An 8,146-nucleotide genomic window follows, 5' to 3' on the forward strand; every position below is an offset into this window, starting at 1 on the left:
GGGCCGCTCCATTAGCGCCTTGATGATCTTTTGCCTAGTCCTCCTGCTCCATCCATCCCATCCTCACCATGCTCGGGGGCCTTCTACAGCGGTCCTCCTTCTAAAAAGGTCAGCAAGTGGTTAGCTCAGTCGATCCTCTGGTGTGGCCGAGCCATCATTGGGATGGCTTGGGTCAAGGAAGATAGCGAATAGAGTAGACAAAGGTAAGCAAAGCAAGAGGGTTGGGACTTATCTTGTTTTTTGTTGTCAGAGAGGTAGGCCGGCAAAGGAGATCGGCTAGCGGGCCATGGCTCAGGAGGTGTTACTTCTGGGCGTATGGCTCGGTGATGGCCTTCCCTCATGGGGAAAGGTCAAAACTCACCTTGATCAAGTGAGCCACTTCTAGGGAGCCACGTGTTTAGATGGAGGGGCCAGCCGAGCCACTGCTGCAGCTAGAGGTCTTGACCGCCTTGCCTATGTCATGGCTAGGGCTATTGGTAGCATAGGGGGCAATGAGCATGGCCACTTGTGTGATGCAGTCTTGCTCGTAGTAGTAGGCTTGCTTGTTGCTGCCCTCGATGGTGATGACCCCTCTTTAGGCCAGGCATCTTGAGCTTGTGGTAGGTGTAGTTGGGGACGACCATGAACTTGGCAAAGCATGGCTGACCAAGGAGGGCATGGTAGACACCAAGGAAGTCAACGACCTTGATGGTGAGCGGCTCCTTATGGAAGTTGTCTGGCTGGCCAAAGGTGATGTTGAGTTAGATGCGCTCGAGAGGCATGACTTCCTTCCCTGGCACAATTCCATAGAACGTCACCTTGCTAGGGCGTAGGTTGCTCCAAGGGACGTCCATATGTTCGAGGTGCTGGTGTAGAGTATTTTAAGGCCACTGCCCCTGTCCTTCAGCACCTTGGTGAGGCATGTAGTGCCCATGATTAGACTGGCCATGAGTGGGGTAGCATCCTAGATGGGGGACGCGATTGGGATGGTCTTCTTGGTTGAAGGTGATGGTCGTCTGGGACCACCGGAGCCACATCAGGGGCGGCGAGGGTGTGGATGGTGTTCACCTCCTACTCAGTGATGCGGCACTACCGGTAGGATTCATATGCCTAGGAGCCCTCAAAGATCATGAGGCAACACTCGGCCTTGGGGAACTCATTGTCTTCCTCCTGGTGCCATCCACCGGGTCACCGGCCTTCGAGGTAGGCTTCTAGGCCCTACTTTGTTGGTCGAGGGTGCTATGGATGTAGCCCTTTGTGGTAGTGCAGTCCTTGAGAAGATGCTTTGCATGCCCCAGTGGAATGGGCAGGGGGACTCGAGCACCTTCTCAAAGTGTTTTGGGCATACAACGTGCCCACGGGGCTAAGATCTAGCGGTGCAGTTAGCCGTGGTGACAATCTCATCCCTATGGCGCTTTCGGTCCTTGTTCCACCTGTCGTGGCATCGCTAGGACGAGGCGGGATCATTGGTGCCATCACCACCACTGAGGTGGTTGGTGGCCTTGGCTTTCCTGTTGAAGTTGTCTTGGATGACCTCCTCACCGGTGGCATTCTGGGTGGCGACATCCAAGAGCTCCTATGCATGCGCGGGGTCTTGTGACTGAGCACATGGATGATCGCCTTGTAGGTTATGTCATAGATGAAGGCATTGATCATGCCAGTGTCGGTGATGTTTGTGAGCTCATTGCGCTTCTTGGAGAAGTGCTGAATGTACTCCTAGAGGGTTTTGTCGGCCCCCTACTTGTAGGTTTGGAGATCCTAGGAGTTCCCTGGGTGGGTGTAGGTACCCTGGAAGTGGCCGATGAACACTGCATGGAGATTGCCCAGCAGCGAAAGCTGCTGGGCTTGAGCTACTCGAGCCAAGCTCTAGCGAGCTTGATAGAAGTAGACAAAGGTACTAGGTGGTGAAGTCGTCATCTGACCCCCGACTTTCATGGTGAGGTGGTAGTCCTCTAGCGAATGGTCCGGGTTGGTCTCGCCATCGTACTTGGAGATGTGCGTCAGTGGCCAAAAATGCCTAGGGTAGGGGGCCACCCGGATCACTGCCCTGAATGCTAGGGGGCCAAAGTGATCTAGGATGGGGCCCCTGCCCCATTGCTCAAGGGTACGGTACTATGCCTGAGCATGGCATCTAGGCTCCATGGTGTCGCGAACGTCATGGTCGTCGCCAATCTGGTGCCGCGTAAGGGGACTCCGAGGAGAAAGGTCGTGCCTTCGCTCCTGCCGAGGCTTGGTGCCCCAGGTCTGCGGTCGGTCGAAGCTATTGCTAGAGGTGTCACCGCTGCTCCCCACTACCTATGGGGTATGAGCGTCGGAGCACGCTCCGTTAGCGGTAGCCATCGTCTATGACGGCCGAGAGAGCACGGCGTGGCACCGAGAGGCTAAACTCTCAGCCTATGGTCAGTCGAAGTTAGATAATATGCTTTGTTTTCAAAATCCAAAGGCTTGGAAGAGGTTTTAAGACATGTTAGAACGATGCCTCTCTTTTCGGAAATCTTTCTGACCTTTTTTGGGATTAAATTCCTATTTCTTAGAGCTTTCTCTTTTTCCTCGATCAATCCAAAAGTCTTTTCCGGGAGCTAAAACCACTTTGGTTGTGTTCCTTATCCTTCCATCTATCCCTAGGAATTTTTATAGAATTTTTCGGAGCTCAGAGATATTTTCGGAGCCTAAATAGTAATTGTGGATTTTCTGAAATTATTTTAATTCCGAAAATCAATTATTCCTAAAATATCTCGAATTTCCAAAATCTTCCAACCCTAGACCAATATATATGCTGGTGTTCATCTTGATGCACTAATTCGAGAAGTACAACTCGTTTTTTGAGCCGCCACTCATAGCCCCGCAGATCGGACGTCGAAGTTCGGAAAAGCTAGGTTTCCGACAAACTTCCGGTGAGCTTTTCTAGCCAAACCATCGCGTTCCGCCATTAACCACCACCACCACAAGGTAGATCCCGTCGTTCTCTATGCTGTAGTGTCTTTACTTGCATCAATCCATCATCGGTTGATGGTTCTCCATTGTTTCTTTGTTTTCCAGTGAGGTTTCCCAGCGAAACTCCATTGGTGACCACAAAGCTCCTTCGTTCCGGCTATCCTGTCCCTTCACTGCGTCACCTCTGGCCGTAGCATGGGTCTAGAGCCCAGCGCCTGACCCCGCCATCACCGCACGGCCCCCATGGCCCTACACCACCCCGTCCCGTGCCCCTGCTCGTGAGCGATAGGTGGCCGCCACCGTCCTGTGCCGTGCGGGTGCAGGCGTGCATCCCTGCTGCCCTTCTCCGGCCTGAGAGGGCCTGTCCTGGCGCTGTGCCACCACCAGCCGGCCATGGTCCTGGCCAAAGGGCCCTCCCTCTCCTGCACGTGACCCGCGAGCAGCAGCACCTCCCATGGCCCGCCATGTTCTGTATGTACGGTCATCTCAAGGAAGAAGACGAGATATTTACAAGAATGCCACTGGTTCATTAAATCTTCGCCGTTTCTTCGTTTTAATTCTGTTTTAGTTCATTCTAGTTGTGTTAGTTTTATGTCAGGGAGATCTACGTAGTAGCGCTATTAAAGTCGATTTAGATTTTTAATTTTCATTCGATTGTGCGAGTTTCATCTCAACGTGTGATACGTGCTCATGATGATGTGTTCCATGTTACCTTATTATGCTTTTATAAATAAATATTAATTTGATTAACATTTATTTAATAGTCTTTTTAATTAAAATCAATCTAGTTTTAATTATGTTTCTGATCTACGCTCGCTTTGTAACATTGTATGCTAGGCGATGACGATGTTATATACCATGTCCCATGTTTATAGTTTTCAACACAAATATTAATTGGATTAATATTATTGCTCACACTGTTTTTCGTACTAAAAGCAAATTAGGTTTTATTCTTTATATATCAAGCCATTCTTGACGTGTTACTTTTGTTCGACGTGTTCTACGCAGTGGTGTTAGTGGTTCTCATGTTACTCAAATGTGTTTTGGCAGTCAAAAAGTTAATTGTAGTAATACTACCACTTGCATCATTTTTGGAATATAAAGTCAATATAGGTTTTATACTACGCTCTTTCTTAAGCAATGAATCAAGTTGATTAATGAAAATATTTACATGTGCTTCTATAATTAAAATAAGTTAAATGGATAGGTTTTATTTTCCATTGCACTAAAATCTTTCGATAGTCGCTTTTTTGTTGAATCGCATATAGCGTGTCTTTTGTGTTTGTGTGTTCGTAGCGATACGCCGTTTGCTTATTTTATTGGTTGGTGTACTATTCTCATATATTCTTGTTTGTATGACATGTATGGATGTTTATGTGGTGATATATGGTTCAGTCAATCAGTGAGGTTTACGTGGTGATTAACAAGCTGTTCTCTGAAGACTAGAAACTGAGAATTGGAAGCAGAAGATTGAAAGTTGAATACTAAAGGCTTTTTAATATGAGGCTCCTTGTTACCTATTCACTTTAATGCAATCTCAAATCATATGCATATGTTAATGAACCACCTGGAGTCTATTTACCTTGATATTGATTATCATGTCCTTGATTTACCTACGGATTTTGCATGTGGGTAGTATGCTCAGTTTGCTCCAACTAATATTGACTAAAGAATATAATTAAAGATATATGCAACATGGTATTAAAATATGCTTTTTAGCAACATGGATAGAAGGGGGCTCAAGCACTAGGCCTTTTTGGGTGTTGTAGTCTATCCTCTATAAGTACTGAATCTTATAGTGGCAACCCAGAACTTACCGTACAACAACGAGAACTACATGGCTCTGGTCTTAGCCTAGTATCTTGATCTATTCTAGTTCGTCAGCAGCTTACCAAAAGGGCAAGAGGGGGGCACTAGTTGGTATGTTTCTTTTCCTACCAGGGTGTGTACCATGTCGTGACCATGAGTGTCACTCCTAGAGGAGGGCTGCATATGGCTAGATGGCTGAAACCTTAGCGGCTGCTACTTATTAGAATGACTGGTGAAAAGCTTCATAGTGATCCCTGCCAACTTATCTTGGAAGTGAGTCAAGAGGTTGATCACCTCGGGCAAAGGGCAATCCCGGCTCATGGTGAAAGTGTTCAAACTCTGTAGAGTATAAAACTAATATATCAACCTTGCTCACGGACACGAGTGGCCTGGATCCTTTTCATGATAGATGGTTCTATGGATGGTTTGGGATATGACCAACCTTGATGTTAAATATACCTTCACCTTGGGAGCTTAAGCATAACCTAGCGACACAGGTTTAACAAATAAAATATGACCAACTAAAAGTGCTTACCGTAGTTCAACCGTGTCTAGCCTTTTGAGCCTTACATCCCCTCATGTTATACTTATTGAGTATGGTGCACTCATGTAGAGGACCATGACGCCTAAGAGGGGGAGGTGAATTAGGCAACTTAAAATTCTAACTCTAAACTATGTCCACTTTTTCTAACCCTAGCAAAACCTATGCAAAAGATAAACTATCTAACTGTGGAACTATGGTTTTGCTAGTGTGTTGCTATCTCAACTGTAAAAGGAGTAATATAATCAATGTAAATGCGGAAGCTAAAAAGCAAGGTAGAGATATGTAAACTCCCGTTGACGACTCCGGTATTTTTATCGAGGTATCGAGAAGCGCGCAAGCTTCCCCCGAGTCCTTGTTGGAGCCCCTATCAAGGAATCCCTCGCAAGGGCCAAGCTCTCGGTCAGGTAACTCCATGGATAGGCTTGGGCCTTCCCCATGCGTAAGTGGGTCTCCGATGTGCCTTCTAGCCAGCCTCTCCCAGATGCTCCCTGCCGTCTTCACTATCAAGCTTTTGGCCCAAACACGACGGGCCTTGTTCCCTCTGGTACACGGTGGCGGCCACACCACAAACGTGGTTGGTGTGATCTCACAAGACTACAAGCCCCTCCGATGTACAACAATGGTGCATGCAAGCACCGAGTGGTAAGAGGTATGCAAACCTCACTAAACGCTAGGCCTAAACCTAGAGCAAGCGCATAAGCGGTGGTCTAATCAACCTTAGCACTTCACAAAGCACCTATGCTAATCACCTAATGAAACACTAAGCACTATGCAAGTGGAGATCATTAAAATGGTGTATCAACACCCTTGATATGTTTCCTCAGCTCCACACTACTTAAATGGCCGGTTGGGGGGTCTATTTATAAGCCCCACTGAGAAAGTAGCCATTGGGGATGAAGTCTCGCTTTTCTGCTACTGACCGGACGCTGATCACGTCCTGACCAGATGCGTCCGGTCGTCCCGACCATTAGAGCCACGATCAACTGATTGGACACTGTCAGTGTCCGGTCACAGGCCACTGGACGCGTCCGGTCGTATTTTTGCCGCTCTAAAACCTCTCTGTACTCGATCGGACGCTGTTGTCCTACATCCGGTCGATTTGTCGCCAGTGTCCAGTCAATGCTGAATGTGTTGCTGGACTGATGAACAGTGCCATCGGTGTGTCCGGTCGTTTTGCTTGTTTAGCATCCGGTCGCTGCTGCTGCTGCCTGCTGTAGTCGAGTCACTGATCGGAGCGTCCGGTCACTTTTCTCTAGTGTCTGGTCCAGCGTCTGATCACCTCTGTGAGCTTGTTTCTTCACGATCTTGCATACGGCTTGGTTCCTATCTTTGTGCTTAGACTTTGCTTGATATCTTGGGTCTTCTCTTGTGCTCCTAAGATCTTGCTTAAGATGTTGATCATCAGATCATCGTCGCCTTCGTCCAAGTCACGTCTTGCATCCTATTAAACTACAAAACAATCACTTGCAAATTCATTAGTCCAACTTGGTTGTGTTGGTCATCAAACACCAAAATCCAAAGTAAATGGCCCTAGGGTTCATTTTCCTTACAATCTCCCCCTTTTTGGTGATTGATGACAACACGACCAAAACAAGCAAATAATAGAATTTTGAAATTTAAAAACTACCTACTTGCTAGGATGCAATGCAAGGGGCAAGATTATATAATGCTAAATGATACTACTTGTAAAACTAAAGAATACCACATTAAAAACTTATCTTGCCCTTATAAACGTCCCCATGTGGCATTATGGATTTAAGCCTTGCTTCCTACAAATTCTCCACATTACATAGGTTGATCCATAATCCACTATCCTCCCTTTCTCGGACCATTAGCACTTGTAGACACCACTTGTCAACCATTACCACTTGTAAATGATCTAGCTTTTGGTCCTACAAATTAATGATTGCTTTTGGTCCTCTAAATTCTCCCCCTTTAGAATCAAACACCAAAAAGGAAGACATTAGTAGCACAAGGGATGGTCAAACTTTATGATCCTTTGTGTGTAGAGTGAAATAGATCACAAAATTTGACTCTCACATTATATAGATTAAGCTCCCCCTAAATATATGCATATATATGGTAGAAGGCAAAGCATATGCATAATTGGAAAATTATTGCACAAGGGAATTTAATCTATATAATGCATGGAGAAAGCATGTAAATATCAAAATGAAATCAACATGATGATATCGATTTTAGAAATACCACATGTGGAAACCAATTTGAATGCTACCACTTGCAATAGGTGGTGGATATTTGAAGTATGATGCTTAACTCTGGGGACTCCATTTTCCTTGCAATGAGACTACTACACACATGATAATCTTGAAAATGGTGTTAGTCTCAAGGTATCCAACTTGTAGAGTAACCTCCCCCTAAATTTGTGCACACAAGTATGGAATACTTGTAGGAAACATGCACATTGATTTTAGAATAAAAAATACCACTTGAAAGATGACATCACATGAATGTGAGAGTTATTTTCGAAGGTGATATTCGTGAGAGATTATCTACAATTTGGACTTTGGCACATATTAGATGAACAATCAAAAGACAAGCTATGTGCCTTGCTCCTAAACAATTTTAAACCATGTAGAATTGCTCCAAGGAATAAGAATGAAACCGAGCAAGCCTACCATAAGATATACCTAGTGTATGCATGACAAAATATATAAACATGCAAATGCAAACCTAGGCATGAAGAGTAACTAGATGCTTAAGGATACCAATTTGTAAGAAAATATCACTTGTAGGAAATGCAAATTGATACTACTTGAAGGAAATTGAATCTAGTTACCTAACAAGGGAAGGGGAATTTGGGTCCATAGTATTCACTAACCCACTTGGCAATGATCTTGTCCATCATGATGCACCCCA

This window comes from Miscanthus floridulus, chromosome 4 (genome assembly GCF_019320115.1).
Source record: "Miscanthus floridulus cultivar M001 chromosome 4, ASM1932011v1, whole genome shotgun sequence".
NCBI classification, from domain to species: Eukaryota; Viridiplantae; Streptophyta; class Magnoliopsida; order Poales; family Poaceae; genus Miscanthus; species Miscanthus floridulus.